A 16629-nucleotide genomic window follows, 5' to 3' on the forward strand; every position below is an offset into this window, starting at 1 on the left:
GCGTTGTAAGCACACAACTGGTTTCATCGATAACTTCACATCCAGCTTTTGAGAGTTTAAACATTCATAAACATCAAAGTGTCCACTACTGAAATCGTCACCTGTCAATCTAAGATGTTTAAGAGGCATTGGCGATTTCGAAAGGTGTAAAATATTTGGCCATTTTGGTACACTTGAAAGCGACAACCGAACAATTCAGCGGCAGCCATCAACTCACATGCAGACCCATAGGTGAAGGGCTTAAGCATTTCACTCTTCTAGTGCTCCTGTGTAGTCTAATTATCTCCTGTACCGTCATCAGTCCACACCTTGAACCTGTCCCAGTCATTCAATACATAAGACACAATGGATATCAAGAGTGAGCCTGATATGGCCGTGCAATATGTAACACAGAGAATGGAAAAGGCAGGTGCCATCTCTGGGCATGGAAACCACTCGGTAAGTGACAGTTCTTTGATCGATGGTGATCACCTTGATAGACATGTTAATGCGGGTACGGTTGGAATGATAAAGGAAATGGGTACCTGAACAATGTAAAGTAAGTCTAAAATATCTACACAATAACTATATTTGTAATAAATGAACAATAAAACAGCAGAGAAGCCGTGGATTAAATAAAAAGGCTGTAGTTATCAGCTGGGAGACGTGAATCCTGTTGCAAAGCAAGGAAGGGAATGTAGAGACTGGAGCGACTGACGGCCTTATATAGGCAGGCAGCCAACAACGTGGGAGGCATTGGGATGGGGGACCCAACGCCTCATACGGTGACCGAGCTGCAGGCTATGGACGTATATATGTACGTGAGTAGGATTCAGTTAGCGTTGGGAACCCGTACCAAATTTCTTGAAGATGGGCCCATAAGTAACAAAGACTGTTGAAAAGTTCAATATGGCGGCCGACAGTGGCATCATACCACCGAAATAGGTACATACATTGGTTTCGGTTAGTGCAGGGAAAGCCACCTACCAAATTTCGTGAGGATGGGGCCATGAATAAGAAAGTTCAACATGGCGGACGTTGTCGACCGTTATCGACCGTTATGACCATTACGTGTAGAATTTCGAAATGAAACCTGCCCAACTTTTGTAAGTAAGCTGTAAGGAATGAGCCTTCCAAATTTCAGCCTTCTACCTACACGGGAAGTTGGAGAATTAGTGATGAGTGAGTGAGTGAGTTAGTCAGTCAGTCAGTCAGTCAGTGAGGGCTTTGCCTTTTATTATTATTATATATATATATATATATATATATATATATATATATATATATATATATATATATATATATATATATATATATATATATATGTATTTATATTATTTAAAGAAATTACACCAAAGGGCACCATATAAAAAAGTAGCAAACAAACCCATTAGTGTAGAAAAAAACTTAAGGACATGACAATGAAAGGAACTGTAGAGGAAGAGAAAAAACCCATTACCATAAAATTTGTTACCATATTTAATGAAATAACCATAAAAGGCACTATCTAGAAACATAATTAAAGACATTGCTGAAAGAAAGGAAGAAAGAAAGAAAACCCTATAGCTACAAACATTTATTATACTACGAGTATTTAAGAAAATGACAATAAAAGGCACTATCCCACCTTAATAAAAGGACAAGTGTCCAGGTGTCTGCCCAGTTTCTAACAGATGGTGCATCACCAACATTTGCAGTACTGCATTTTATTACTACACGTGTTTGTGATGCGTCATCTGTTGGAATGACAAATGCAATGCGTTTTATTTCTACATGCAATACAAAATACAGTACATTGCAATATTTTATTCCAGTATTTACATTCCAGTAGACACTGCACTGCAAACATTAACGCTGGGGTCCTTGATGATTATTTTATTTTAACCCAACTTTGATGGGTATCACAATAAGTATATATATATAAATAGATAAATAAATAGACCCATTACTATAAAAATGGAATTAAGTAATGACAATTAAAGGAGCTGCACACAAAGAATCACAATACTATCAAATGTGTTACAGTATTTAATGAAATAAACAAAAAAGGCACTATAGACAAAGACTACTCTAAAAATGTGTTGTATTATTTAACAAAATGACAAAAGGGTGCTGCATAGAAAGAATGAAAAAACAATCTCACTAGTATTAAGATGTATTTATACTATTTAAGGAAATGGCCAATAAAGGCACTATACTATATAAGAAAGAAACAAACCAATCCATTTCAGTAGAAAATGAATTAAGGACATGGAACTACACAGGAAGAGAGAAACACAATGCTAAAAAATGTGTTATATTTATTGAAATAATAAAAAGGCCCTGTATAGAAAGAGAATAAAAACTATTACTGTAATATTTCTCTTACAATTTACATACCGACAGTAAAAGGCACTATATACAGTAAAAGGAATGAAAGAAAGAAACCTGTAACTGTGACGACACATTATAATATGAGACATCTTTCTTTTTTCCTATATAGTGCCTTTTATTGTGATACCAATGGCTTTCTTTCAGCTAATGTCCTTGAAATAAATTTTTTGTGGTTTTCTTTCTTTCTTTCTTTCTTTCTTTCTTTCTTTCTTTCTTTCTATTTCCAGATGTAGCATCTGGCACAAGGCAGAAACGCAATCTGAATGGGATGCCAACTACTTGCAAACAGTAACATTTTCAAACCTACTCGATCCAGTTTAAGGTCACAGGGTGCCAGATGGCATCCCGGGGCACTGGGCACAAGGTGAGACCCAACCCTGGACAGGGTGCCACCAGTTATTTTTGAAACACAACACATTCTCTGAAGATCTTTGGGCACTGAGCCTACCAAATCAGCAGCTTTATACAAGGCAGGAAAGAACCCTGAAACGGATGCCAATCAGTTGCACTCCCAGACCTGCTTAATCTACTTCAGGGTCACTATTGTGAATTTCCCCTTGGGATTAATAAAGTATCTATCTATTTATCTATAGACTAGAGCCCACTCTTCCAGCGACAGGTGAAGGGCAGGAGACGACCCTGGACAGGATGCCAGTCATTTCAAAATCTATAGCATCATCATTAACATGTATAGAGCAGCTCAAGGTCTGTAGGAGGATCAGCCAATCTGAACAGCAGTAGATGCAAGGCAGCAACCCACCCTGGGCTGGATGTCAGTTGTTTGTAAATAAGTGACATACTCAGCTCTGCTGATGCCACTTCAAGGCTGAGGCAGAACTAGAGGCTACGCTGCCAGGGCTGCAAGGCATCAGTCAGTCCTGAGGAAAACAACAGTCCTTTCCAGATGGATATCCTCAAACCTGCAGCCTATCCCAGCAGCATATCGCACAAGGCAGGAACCAAACTTAAACGGGGTCTCAGTCACTTCTAAATGATAACATGTTCAAATAAGCTGCAATCCAGTTCAAAATCATAAGGTGCTTGAACTTATCCCAGGAGCATCGGGCACAACTCTGGACTGGACTGGACTGGACTAGACCGACCACCACATAACCCAACAGGCACGTTTTTGAGGCACGGGGACAAAGTACACGCACTTCCCTGACGGTGGTCAGGCTTTGACTTTGGAGTGTGCGTCCCCTGATATCATTCAGCCACATTTTCGTTTATATAGCGCCTTGCAGGTCAAGCATTCGAAATGGAGCGAGACAAGTCAAAAACAAACGAGTACTGCGGTGCCAAAAAATTAAAAAATAAATCTAGTCGGTCAGTAAGTAGAAGGGAAGGAGGATACAAGCCAGCAAGAAATGTGAAGTCACCTCAGTTTTAGGTGACAAAAAAGAGACCACTTATAAAAGCCGAGAGGGGCATTTAAAGATGCAAACAGGCGCACGCCAGCAACAGCACGCCCACAAAAATAACAAATTCAGGAAGGCACTAACCTACAATCCACATTATCGAGTTACCCAAAAACAGGGGGCAACCTTTTCCCCACCCCAGACTTCTCAAGACCCCCACCCACAACTTCACTGACCCACAAAGACACGCGGTCACCCGAACCCACTCAATGACTACCACAGCAAGGACGGGACACCCGTCGCCAGTTCGCTTGGCAAAACCCAACACGAGATCGTGCACGCGTTCACCTGGTCATCGTGAGAACAGGAGCGGGACATCTTTCAGGTGACCATGTCCGACGAATCCGCGTCCAACACTTTCCTCTCCAAACTTTTTTGATCGGCCGTTAGGCTGGGTGGGATTGTTGCGTTTGGCTGTCATGGTTTCAGAAGCTCAGGTGCGCTCTCTTAAAGGGCCAGGCGAACGAGAAAGATGCAGCCTGAGGGTTAATGACGGTCCTGGTAGCGCTTCAGATTGTCAAAGGGACCTGCAATGATTAACCTGAAAAATGAAACACCGGAACAAGCCCGTACAGTCCGCGCTTTGTTTTCTGAGCTGTCCTGGTAAAAGACCGACAGCGTTCGGGTCCGCGGCGTCAGCTCGGAAATGTTCGGCAATCACGTCGGATACGAAGCTCTGGCGCCCTTTCGTGTACATTCCTCTGTATTACGAATCGTCTATTTTATATAAATATACATGTACAGCATATATATATATATATATATATATATATATATATATATATATATATATATATATATATATATAATAGAAATACTGTATATAAAACACACACAAAAAATATTTTTTCCCAGCTTTACTTACTCAATGCAACCTCTAACATCCAAGTGAAAGACAACACAGCTACAGTTCAGAAAAATTATAAATAATCAAAAACAAGACCTACTGAGATTAATAAAGGATCATCACCCCCCAATGTGAATGTCATTTTGCTGACCCACCTTTTGCTTTAATGCCAGTCTTGAGTCTGTTGATTCTTCTCTATCAGCTTTGCACACCTAGACTGAGCCCACTCAATATTTGCCCCCCCCCACTCTTTTTTACAGTTTAACTCTTCAAGTTAAGTCAGATTGGCTGGTGAGTGTTGGTGGTCTGCTGTCTTCAGACCTTTCCACAGATTTTCAGTGTGATTTAGGTCTGGGCTCTGACTGGCCACACCACGACATTCACTTTTTACTGTGTGGTCAGTTTTGCTGTGTGCTTTGGGTTGTTGTCATGTTGAAAGGTGAACATTCTGCCCATCTTCAACATTCTGGCAAAGGGTAGCAGGTTTTCCTCCAGAAATTTTATGGTATTTTGCCCAATCCATTTTTCCTTTTACCCTAACGAGAGCCCCAGTCCCCCACAATAGGATGCTGCCACCTCCATGCTTTTCTGTAGGTATGGTTTGTTGTGGATGGTGAGCTGCATTGATGTACCATTTGGTGTTGAGGCCAGACAGTTCGATTTTGGTCTCATCTGACCAGAAGTCCTTTTTCTTCCACTTGGCATCAGAATCTTCAAGGTGCATTCCGGCAAAGCTCAAATGAGCCTTCATGTGGCCTTTCTTGAGAAGTGCGACCCTCCAGAAGAAGCCACAATTGTGAAGCGTTTGTCAAATTATTGTCATATGCACACCATTAACGACCACTCTTTGCCATCAAATCCTGGAACTCCTTCAAAGTGGCCATTGACCTCTTGGTAGCCTTTCTTACCAGTTTCCTTCTTGCTCTTCCATCCAGTTTGGAGAGTCCAGGGTGGGTCCTAGTGGTACCAAACACTTGCCACTTCTGTATTATGGACTTTACTGAGCTCCATCGGGTTGATGAAGCCTTTGAATTTTTTTTTGTCTCCATCTCCTGCCTTATGTCTGTCCACAACTCTACCCCTGAGATGTTTTGAAAGTGGCCTGCCATCCATAGTCAGGTGTTTGCTGTCAGTTGCTCTACCAAGCAAGGGATGGAATGGACCAGGAACAGCTTCACTAATCCCACTCATTACAACTGAGCACAGGTGGAAGGAAGCCAGTAACCACAATGGAAATGGTGGGCACTGACACCTGAGTGAGTTTAGGAGGGCGGTGATCATTTATTAATCTCAGGATTTCAGGTGATATCTTTCACTTGGATGTTGGAGATTGCATTGAGTAAGTAAAGCTGGAAAAAATACTGGTTTGTGTGTTTTCATTTAAGGCCGTAAAGCAAAAAAAATTGGAATATTTTGAGGGGGGGATTCTTTTCTATACCCACTGTATGTATATATATATATATATATATATATATATATATATATATATATATATATACACCCCAGTTTACTTGTTGTGAGACAGCAGTGCACCCACTGCGTCACCATGATGCCTCAGCATGAGAATTATGACCACCTTATAAACCTATCAGTGTGTAATGCCAGGGCCGCCAAAACACATCTATGTATCTATCTATCTAGTGGGTGCACTGCTGGCTCACAACAAGGAAACCAGGGTTCACATTCTGGGTGTCATATTTGTACTTTTTTATCTCTTTATTTTCTATTTAAATTCCCTTTTTGTCGTTTTTTTTTTAATTCAAGTATTTTTCACATGTGTATCATGTTTTTTCATGAACCCTTTCTATTATGTAATTAATATGCAATTTAATTTCTGTGTTGTCACATCTTCCCCTGTGTTAGGGAAATATAGGTGTCTCCAAAAGGCAAGAAAAGTCCCAAAAAACACTTCAAAAAATGACCACTAGAGGGGGGATATACTTCCAAACCATAGATAGATACATAGCTAGATAGACAGATATGAAAGGCACTATATACAGTATTAGATAGCTAGATTTGAAAGGCACTATATAACAGATATAGATAGATAGATAGATAGATAGATAGATAGATAGATAGATAGATAGATAGATAAACAGAAAGGCACTATATAATAGATAGATAGATAGATCTTGATCAAGATCAAGATGCCTCACACGTGTGCTGCTTGGGATTGTACAAACCGCTGTACGCTCCAAACCAGATCACAGGGATTACATGTAATAGGTAAGGATGAACAATTGTTTTGGTTATATTTGGCCATTAGAAAATCCCATTTTAGAATCTTAGCACTCAAGGTCACCTTACAATAAAATTAAACAGCATTAGTAAAATTAAAACAAGAGAATGATAAATCAAAAAGCAACAATTAGCAAACAAACAAAGATAACTGGCAGTAACAGTGCACAATTCACAATTGGTATGCCAGTTTGAAAAGATAAGTTTTGAGTGTAGTTTTAAAATGTGATATTGAATCGAGCTGATGAATATGAGAGAGAAGAGAATTCCAGAGTTGAGGAGCACAATGAGAGACACTCGAGCTCCCATAGCGCTAAGTCTGATGTGTGGTACAGAAAGTCGAGCTGCAGACGAGGATCTGAGTGAACGAGAGGAGTGTCAGCCTGGAGGAGATCAGTGAGGTGTGGAGAGTTTTAAATGTTAAGAGTGGGATTTAGTATTGTGTCAGGTAGTGAACAGGGAGCCAGTGAAGTTGAGAGAGAATCGGTGCGATATGTTTAGTGGATTTAGAGCAGCAGGTAATTATCCTGGCTGCAGAATTTTGAATAAATTGTAAGCGATGGATACATTTTTGTGGGATGCCAGATAGAATAGTATTACAGTAATCTATACGTGAGGTGACTCGGGCAATAACCAATACTTCAGTAGTGAGTTGCGTAAGAACAGGACGAAGTCTAGAAATGTTTCGGAGATGGAAGAAGGCAGTCCGAGAAATGTTACTTATATGGGAGGAATTATTTAATACTAATAATAATTATTATTATTATTATTTAATAATTGACATTATTAGTGTATAAATTGATACAAATAATTGCATTTAAACGATTCGCCAAAATCTGTTGTATGTAAACGATACTGCTTTAAACGTTATTGTTTTTTCATCAGAAAATGCGATTTTCACGTCTACCAGTATTCGTTCAAATGGCACTTTTGCCACTCGCAATATGGCGGATACGCTGACGTATCGTGTCGACTGGGCAGCAGAGTGAATGCGGCGTCTACCAATATATGTCTATGTTAGGGCCGACGTTCGTATACGTCACTTCCGGTGACGCAAAAGGCAGGAAGTGACGACACTACCAACACGTGGGAACTGCTTGTTTCGCGTGCCCGCCAGGGGGCTGGCTGGATGGTAGAAGTGAGTGGTTCGCTTAGGTGGGGATCCTTCAGAGCTGAGACGGGGTCGGAGCTCTCTCTCTGCCCTTATATAGTGAGGGGCGGTGGCAGCCTGTTGACCGGCAAACTACATTGTAAGTACGTGCGGCGTGCTTAACTTGGTGACACGTAAAGCACAGAGTGTGGCTACACCACGCGGCCGTTAACCCTGCTTGAATAGTCGTGTCTGCATGTCGAATTGCCCCGCAGCCGACAGTAAACTCAGACAATTGAATTGTAAATAGTGTTGTGAAGGTTGGAAAATCCATACGTTTACTGCACTTGCCGGAACCCCGACTTTTAATTTCGGGAGCCGATTGCAGCTGGTGAGTATGTGGACAGATTAATCGTGCGGTGATGTTTCGATCTTCTTTACGGTGTCCTTGGGACACCGCATTATGTGGCACGGAACAGGTCGATGAAGCGCAACTTTATTGTCGTGATTTGTCTGATGACAGGTTGATTTGGAAAAGGCGTATGATAGAGTGGCATGTCTGGAGGTGCATGAGAGAGAAAGGAGTACCATAGGAGTGTGTGAGGGTATGCACGAGGGAGTGAGGATTCGGGTTAGAAGCAGTGTTGGGGTAACAGACAAGATTACAGGTCGTGTAGGTCTGCACCAGGGATCAGGGAAGAGTTGACTTGAAAGACCAATCCTCTAGGTGCAGGCTGTTTGCTGAAGACATTGTGTAGTTTAGCATCAAAAAGAAAGGAGTTGGATAAATAGAGAACTTTGGAAGATAGATAATTGAATATAAATAGGAAGAAAACAGAATGTTTGAGGTTTAACAGTGATTAGGATATCAGAAGTTAGCCTGTGGAAAGGCCTTCTGAAAACAGTGGAGAAGTTTAAATATCTAGGATCAGTGGTAGCCCAGGGGCCTGAGAGAAGGTTTATGGATGTGGTGAGAGGGGACATGCAGGTGATGGGTGTAACAGAGCAAGATGCAGAGGACAGGAAGATATGGAATAGAATGATCTGCGATGGCAAACCCCTAATGGGGGCAACCTAAAGAAGAAGAAGAAGAAGTGGTACCCCAGGATGGAGAATTAGATGCACAGATAACTAAGGAGTGCAGCTTCAGGAGTATTGTGTGATTGAAAAATTATGGTGCTGGTGTAACTTCACATTTTTCATTTTAAGACTATGGTAGAAGCAACAATGCACAGGCAGTAAAGGGAGAAAAGGAGAGGTTTGGTGTGGTAGAAATGAGAATGTTGAGATTGATGTGTGGAATTACAAAAAACGCTGGAATAAGAACAAATCTCTGAGGCTAAGGATCTGCGCTGGTATCCCGAAGGTTGCCGGTTCAAATCCCCATCACTGTCAATAGAGATCCTACTCTGCTGGGCCCTTCAGCAAGGCCCTTAACCTTCAATTGCTCCAGGGACGGTGTACAATGGCTGACCCTGCGCTCTGACCCCAAGGGGTATGCGAAAACTAACAAATTCCTAATACGAGAAATTGTGTAAGGTGAAATAAAGAACAAAAGAAAAGCAATAAAAAATTGGCAGATACATCTAGGAAAGTACAGGTTGTGGGTTCAAATCCCACCGCTGACACTGTGTGACAATTAGCAAGTCACTTGACCTGCCTGTGCTCCAATTGGAAAACCAAAAGAAATGGAACCAGTTGCATCATAAATGTTTGTAGTACTAGGGTGTTGTACCGTGTTACAAGTGGCCTGAGTTGCCTCTGAAGCTTACATATTGTAATCTTTCAATAGTTAGCCAATAAAAGGTGTCATTTTGTTTGACTTCTCAGTATATCGTAAATGTTGTAAGTCATCTTGGATAAAGGCGTCAGCCAAATAAATACACGTAAATGCAAGTAGATGGAAATGGTATGGACATGTGATGAGGAGAGCCAATGAATATGTGGGCAAAAGAGAGATGGAAATTTTAGTACAGGCGAAGAGAAAGGGGGGAGGAATCCAGAAGGAGAGATGGATCAATAAAGTAAAAGAAGATTTGAAAGAAAATGGTTTGACCGGGGAGGAGGTGCAGGGCCAAGCTGTATGGGGAAGGTTGATCAGGCACAATGACCCCCATATAGAAATGGGAAAAGGTGAAGAGGGATAAGAAGAAGAAGTAGGTTGAAAGGTTTCATGGATGGGACCAATCAACAGGGTGGCGTTTGTTTGTGGAAATTGCATGTCATGCATGGGGTTAAACTAATTTAAATGACAATGAGTAACATTTTCTGTTTAAAATAGATGATATGTGTATCGTGCTCATTCACAGATATCCAGGCACAGATTGAATTCCGGCAGCTTTTCCTGGGAGTTTGGCAGGTTCCCACATTGTTAAAGTGGATATGGAGATATCATTCTCTACTTCACAGACATGCTGGGGAACAGTTTAGTACAGCTATGTGTGTTATACACCGGCACACTGTCCAGGTGGTCTTGATCGATATAAACCGTGGCACTGGCTCCAGTTCTACTACAGCTTGACCAGAAAGGGGATGGCGTAGTATAGAATGGACGTGTGGATTTCTCAATGACTTGATTTATTTATGTACACTTTACCCCTAAGAAGTTTGCTTGAGCATTACTCTCACTCGCTCTTGGCAGTCAGACTGACCTAGTGGCTAAAGGGACAGTGACAGGTGCCCGTTCCACCACATTCTTAACTAGAGGCTGGCATGCAGCACGACTGAGTACATTAATAGCACATTGCCGAGTGATCAGAAGGTCCTCCTACCAGAGTGCACATATACGGTGAATACACAGAGGACATCTGAAGTTGTGTAATTCTGTCATGTACAGGCAGTCTCCGGGTTACGTACGAGATAGGGACTGTAGGTTTGTACTTAAGTTGAATTTGTATGTAAGTCGGAACAGGTCCATTATTTTAATAAATGCTATTGTTGACCGACTGTAGCCAAGTGCTCTGCCAATGAATGATGGAGCTTCACCTCTCTCTGACCTTTCTATTATTTCTACTTTATTTTCCATGGTGATGTTTTTTCTCTTCTTTACTGTATGACCAGCACTTGCATCAGATTTGTGTTTCACAGACATTGTTGAAGGGTGAAGACAAAAGGTACAGATGCGCTCTTCTGTACAGCAGGAAGGCACCCCTCGTCCGCACATCTGATGTACTGATGCGTGACAACTTCCTGCTATGTGCGTAACAGTACAAGCAGGCTTGCTATTGAGAATGAATGGGGGCATCGACGGGCCGTTCATCACCAGCCAACCTCACAGTCACCTCCACTACAGTATGCTGCCTGCAGTGCCCTCCTACCGAGAACGAACACAGTGCGGCCACCGCCCCCATTCAACAGGCAGTCATCCGAGGCACAATACAATGCTATCCTCCGCCTCCCCGTTCTCCCTCAATGGCCTCCGTTCAGCCACAACAGGGTCACCGCTTACAACGTTACCAGCCATCCACCTAGAACGAACGGGCGGGCAGTAAAACCGCTTGCCGCCGGGAGCCGTGCGAGCTATGCTACGCAAGCAGTGAAATCGCCCCCCTCCAGTCTCTGCCCAGCCACCGCTTGCAGCATCCCCAGGCCGAAGATGACAGAGCGGCAGTTACTGAGGCGCATGCGTCACAGCTGCAGCTTCGTTTGTAAGTCGTAGGTCGGACGTCCACAACCTGGGGACTACCTGTAGTTCCTTCCACATGCATCTATTGCTTCTTTGTAATAGGGCCTTCCATGTCTGTCTGTCGCTCTTACTCAACAACAACAACAACATTTATTTCTATAGCACATTTTCATACAAACAGTAGCTCAAAGTGCTTAACATATTAAAGAATAGAAAAATGAAAGACACAATTATAAAACAAAATAAATCAACATTAATTAACATCGAATAAGAGTAAGGTTCAATGGCCAGGGGGCACAGAAAAAACAAAAAAACTCCAGACGACTGGAGAAAAAATAAAATAAAAGAATATTTATGTCAAACGAGAGGTAAACTAAGCTAAGTAAACCTTAACTCCATTTTTGGACAAGTGAAGACTAAAGCCTGCCATTTAAACAGGGGTTGGGCCGCCTGGGGTGAGGTCAATGTCAGGTATCTAAACCTGAATTAAGGGCAAGCCTGGCCTTTTGTGGGGGGTTTTATAGGCCTGTTCCCCTTTTTTGTGCTTCTTGGTAGAAGTATCATATAACAAAACCAGCGCTGTAAGCTCATGTTGTAAAAAGCCTGGGGTCCTAGAAACTATTGAAATTGTCAGGAAAAAAATTGAAATGTAGAGATGTCGGGTAATTCAAAGGAACTACTCTGTGTATCTCTCTTCTAGGAGGTTTTGTTCTGCCGATGTGCTCGCTTGTGTATTACTGGCTAAGGGAGTTTCTGTTTCCTTGGAGGTGGAACCCTTACCCCGACTCGACCTCTCACTTCCGGGCCGGACACACACACACGTGTAGATGTTTATATACAGTAAATGCCATTAGCACATTTTTCTCACCATAAAATATGAGAAGAATGGCTGGCCAATTAAACAGTGAAATCAATCAGATGCAAGTCTGACCCGTTACAACATAAGACATTAAACACACGAGAGGAGACCATTCAGGTCCAATCAGGGCCGTTGCGTTTTTTTTTTTTCTTGTCTTAGCTAATCGCTAAACTGTCCCTAATGTCTCACCCAGATTCTTCTTAAAGGTTCTCACAGGTTCTTCTTCAACTCCATGTCTTGGTAGTTCCCACAAATCTTTTTGTAAAGAAGTGCTTGCTGGCTTCAGTCCTAAATGCACTTCTCTTTTCATTTCCACTGATGTCCTCGAGTGTGTGAGTCACCTTTTAGTTGAAAGAATTCCGTTGGATCTCCTTTATCCAAAGCCTTTGAGAATTTTGAAGACTTAAATTACATCCCCACACAGTCCCTTCTGCTCGGGACTAAACAGGTTTAATTCTAGGAGCCTGTCCTAGTCAGATGTGTCCGTAACTCCTTGGATTCACCCGGTTGCTCTTTTCTGCACAGCTTCAAGTGCTGCTCTCTCTTTTGTGTAGTGACTGTATGTTCAATTCTACATTTGTGATGTGATTCTTGTGCACATTTGTGGATCTATAACTTATGTTAGCACATAGAGAGAGGGGTTAGGGGCAGGCGATGATACAGCGCATTGCTGCACCCACCCCATGACAAAACCAACTCATGATCCCAGATTAAGACACGAGGTGACACCTCAGCACCACACTAGTTCAGATGGAACAGTGGGAGGTTTTTTTATGGTGACTGAAGTGCCAATTCTGCCACCAACCCCCAGGTTTTTTCCCTGCAAGTTGGAGGGCCCACACACAGGGCCAGATGCAGATTAACGTCACACCCAGGATGACACATAGGCTAGGCTAATATTGTAAGTTTCCCAATGAACTAATAGGACGTGTCTTAGCAAAGCATTGTGGGTGTGTAATAAGAGCAAAACAGAATGTTTGTTTATCCAACTTTTTACTTGTAGCGTTTTAAATTGGTTTCACATAATATTCCTGGCCTGCAAGTAATACCAGTACTGGAAAAATACCGAAAACCCTAATTTTAAAGTGGGTACAGTACCAGAAGTTTGGGATTTTTCGGTACTTGAAGTAAATATCAGCCTCCATTCAGCCCCTAGTCCTTTGACACTCGGTAGAGTAGACGGGGGAAAAGCATCTGTTCTGTAGACTTCACGAAATAAAACCAAAGGCTTCAATGTGATGACGAGTTTACGGAGGAAATACCCGTCACGCTTTATTGCTTCGACAATTCTCACCCAGGAAATGGCAGGTAGCTCTTTTAGATACAACTAATCTGTATTCTAGTCTGGCGTCTTCACCATTCGTTCTTTTCCAACAAGACATTACGGGGGTCCAAAACCTGGCAGTCAGAATTTCAGTACCGATCCAACACTAAGTTTGTGGAGACATTAATGATATACAGGGTGGTCCAGATCTAATTATGCAGATCCAGATCGTCTGGATGACTTTGATTTATGTGGGGACGATTCCAGTTCGGCGACGATTCTTCATGTCGTCGGTTTGCACACTTCGGTGGTCCGATTTTTCGGGTGATTTTCTATGTAATAAACTTAATAAGTTATAGCGTAATGAAAATTGCAGAATTAGATCTGGACCACCCTATACTATAGCATACACAATACATCTGGAGGCTACCATTTTGGGTTTGAACGTCGCACTTGGTCATTTTGTACCACATCTATGTAGGTTTTTCTCCCACATCCCCAAAGATGTGCTGGTAAAGCTGATTGGTAATTCCAGATTGGCCCCATGTCCCCTCTTTTCCTGCCTAGGATAGACTGTAGCCCCAGACAGCCTGAATTGCATTAAAGGGTAAGTTGAAATGTAGGTGGCAAGTTGCCTTTAATTAAAACCTTTGCTACTTCAAGGTTGGATGTATTTGGTGAGTTTTAAGGATTTTGTATTCACATTGGAACTGTGGGGCCCATTAGCTTCATTATCAAACACAAAACAGTTTAATGATGTCAGAGCGTTTTGACAAAGGAGAACGCCAGACAATTACTTCCCTATGTAAACGAAGATTATTAAGAAACTGGGTTTCTGCCTTAATGGGTTATTCAGTTTACTCCAGTTATGGGTGTGCCTTTCAAAAATTCAGGATTGATTGCTTCATATTACATTTAGCGTTTTCTGTAAATCAAGAATATACCTCATTTTTTTGTTGTGGCCCTAAGCTGTCCTGGCAGAGGACCATAACGTCTCCAGGCTTATTTAGTCAGGTTCTTTGCAGCAGAAGAGTAAACAAGAATATTGGACATAAAGAAGCTTTCTATTCCTTAGCAGTAGTTGTGTACTAAATACAGAAGGTTTGACACTAATAAAGTTTGATCACAAGTAATTTCTTTCCACTTTCTCACCCAGGCAATGGCAAGTAGCTCATCTAGATACTTCTAATCCAGGGGTTCTCTAACTCAGTCCTGGGGGTCCACTCTGGCTTCAGGTTTTTGTTTCAATCATATTCATAATCGGTGACAACAACTCATTTAATTACGTGGTATTTTTAATTTTGTCTTATTCTATCTACATTCAGGAAAGCACAGCAGCAGGATTTATACATTTATAAGGCATTTAGAAATATTTCTATTTTTTGCTATTGATTACAATGTTTAACTCTCTTTGGTTGACTTCATTCTATTTTGCCCTTCCTCTGTGCAGCTTGCTCCCTTGATTGTATAATAAGTCTATCATTTTACAACCTGCTATATCCTAACACAGGGTCACTGGGGTCGTTTGGAGCCAGTCCCAGCCAACACAGGGCGCAAGGTAGGAACAAACCTCGGGCAGGACACACACACACGGGACAATTTAGGATGGCCAATGCACCTGACCGGCATGTCTTTGGACTGTGGGAGGAAACCCACGCAGACACAGGGAGAACATGCCAACTCCACGCAGGGAGGACCCGGGAAAGAACCCAAGTCTCCTTACTGCGTAGCAGCAGCGCTACCACTGCGCCACCATGCTGCCCAGAAGATAAACAATTTACAGAAAAACAATGGATTTTAAAAAATGTAGAAATTATTAATAAAATTGATAGCAGAGATACTCCTATACAGATAAAAGCAATCGAAAACAAGTGTGTTTCAAGTCTTGATTTAAATATTTGGGTTGATGATGCCAACTTAATTTCCATAACTTTGGTGCTAGAACTACACAGGCATGCTCACCCCTTCTCTTCTTAGACTTTGGCACGACCAACAATTGCTTTTGAGAGGAACGTAAAGAGCGGACTGGTGTATACGGGACCAGCATCTTGGCTGGATAGGATGGGGCAACACCATTTAGCAACTTCCATCCATCCATTATTCAACCCACTATATCCTAACTACAGGGTCATGGGGGTCTGCTGGAGCCAATCCTAGCTAACACAGGGTGCAAGGCAGGAACAAACCCCCGGCAGGGCGTCAGCCCACCGCAGGGCACACACTAGGGACAATTTAGGATCGCCAATGCACATAATCAGCATGTCTTTGGACCGTGGGAGGAAACCGAAGCACCCAGAGAAAACCCAAACAGACACAGGGAGAACATGCAAACTCCACGCAGGGAGGATCCGGGAAGCGAACCCAAGTCTCCTTACTGCGTGGTAGCAGCGCTATCACTGCACAACCGTGCCACCTTTGTATAAAATAATAATAATAACGACAATTTAAAAATGAGCAGAGTAGAGAGCCAGGCAAACAACACGGAATAATCAAAGGCTGCAACTACTTTAGCATCAGACCCAATAATTAGTAAATAATGGATTAATTAAACAATTAGAGTACCAGGAAAAGTAGAATGAAAATCAAGATGAAAATATTGTTAAAAAGAAAAAAAATGCATTATTCTCATATAACTTCTTAGTACATTTTAATAAAAATTGTTCCCAAAACACAGAATCTGGGAAATCATCGTTCACTTAATGAGCCCAGGAGTCCAATTAAAAACAGAAGTCTTCAGCCACAGTGGACCCCCAGGACCGAGTTTGAGAACCCCTGCTCTAATCTGTATTCTAGTCTGGTGTCTTCAGTCATTCATTCTTTTCCAACAAGGCAAATGGCTGTGGAAAGTGCTGGCAGTCTTCTCCGAGCCCCTTAACTCACTTGCTGAAGACCAGTTTGGTGTCCCCCATGAACTTGACATATCTTTGGAGTGTGGT

General features: G+C 42.0%; 2 protein-coding genes across 4 annotated transcripts in view; one reads left to right on the forward strand and one right to left on the reverse strand.

Annotated features, from left to right (window-relative positions):
* LOC120536073 overlaps positions 1 to 4156 on the reverse strand; it is a 29918-nt gene extending 25762 nt beyond the window's left edge. For both annotated transcript variants that reach the window (XM_039764424.1, XM_039764423.1), the window contains exon 1: positions 4059 to 4156. The gene's annotated coding sequence lies outside the window, so the exon portion shown is untranslated. The remainder of the gene's footprint in view (positions 1 to 4058) is intronic.
* A 3776-nt stretch (positions 4157 to 7932) lies between these two features.
* ntmt1 (N-terminal Xaa-Pro-Lys N-methyltransferase 1) overlaps positions 7933 to 16629 on the forward strand; it is a 23421-nt gene continuing 14724 nt past the window's right edge. Inside the window, exon 1 of one of the 2 annotated variants that reach the window (XM_039764435.1) lies at positions 7933 to 8105. The gene's annotated coding sequence lies outside the window, so the exon portion shown is untranslated. The other variant, XM_039764436.1, reaches the window with a different exon arrangement.

Source organism: Polypterus senegalus, chromosome 9 (genome assembly GCF_016835505.1).
Source record: "Polypterus senegalus isolate Bchr_013 chromosome 9, ASM1683550v1, whole genome shotgun sequence".
NCBI lineage: Eukaryota > Metazoa > Chordata > Cladistia > Polypteriformes > Polypteridae > Polypterus > Polypterus senegalus.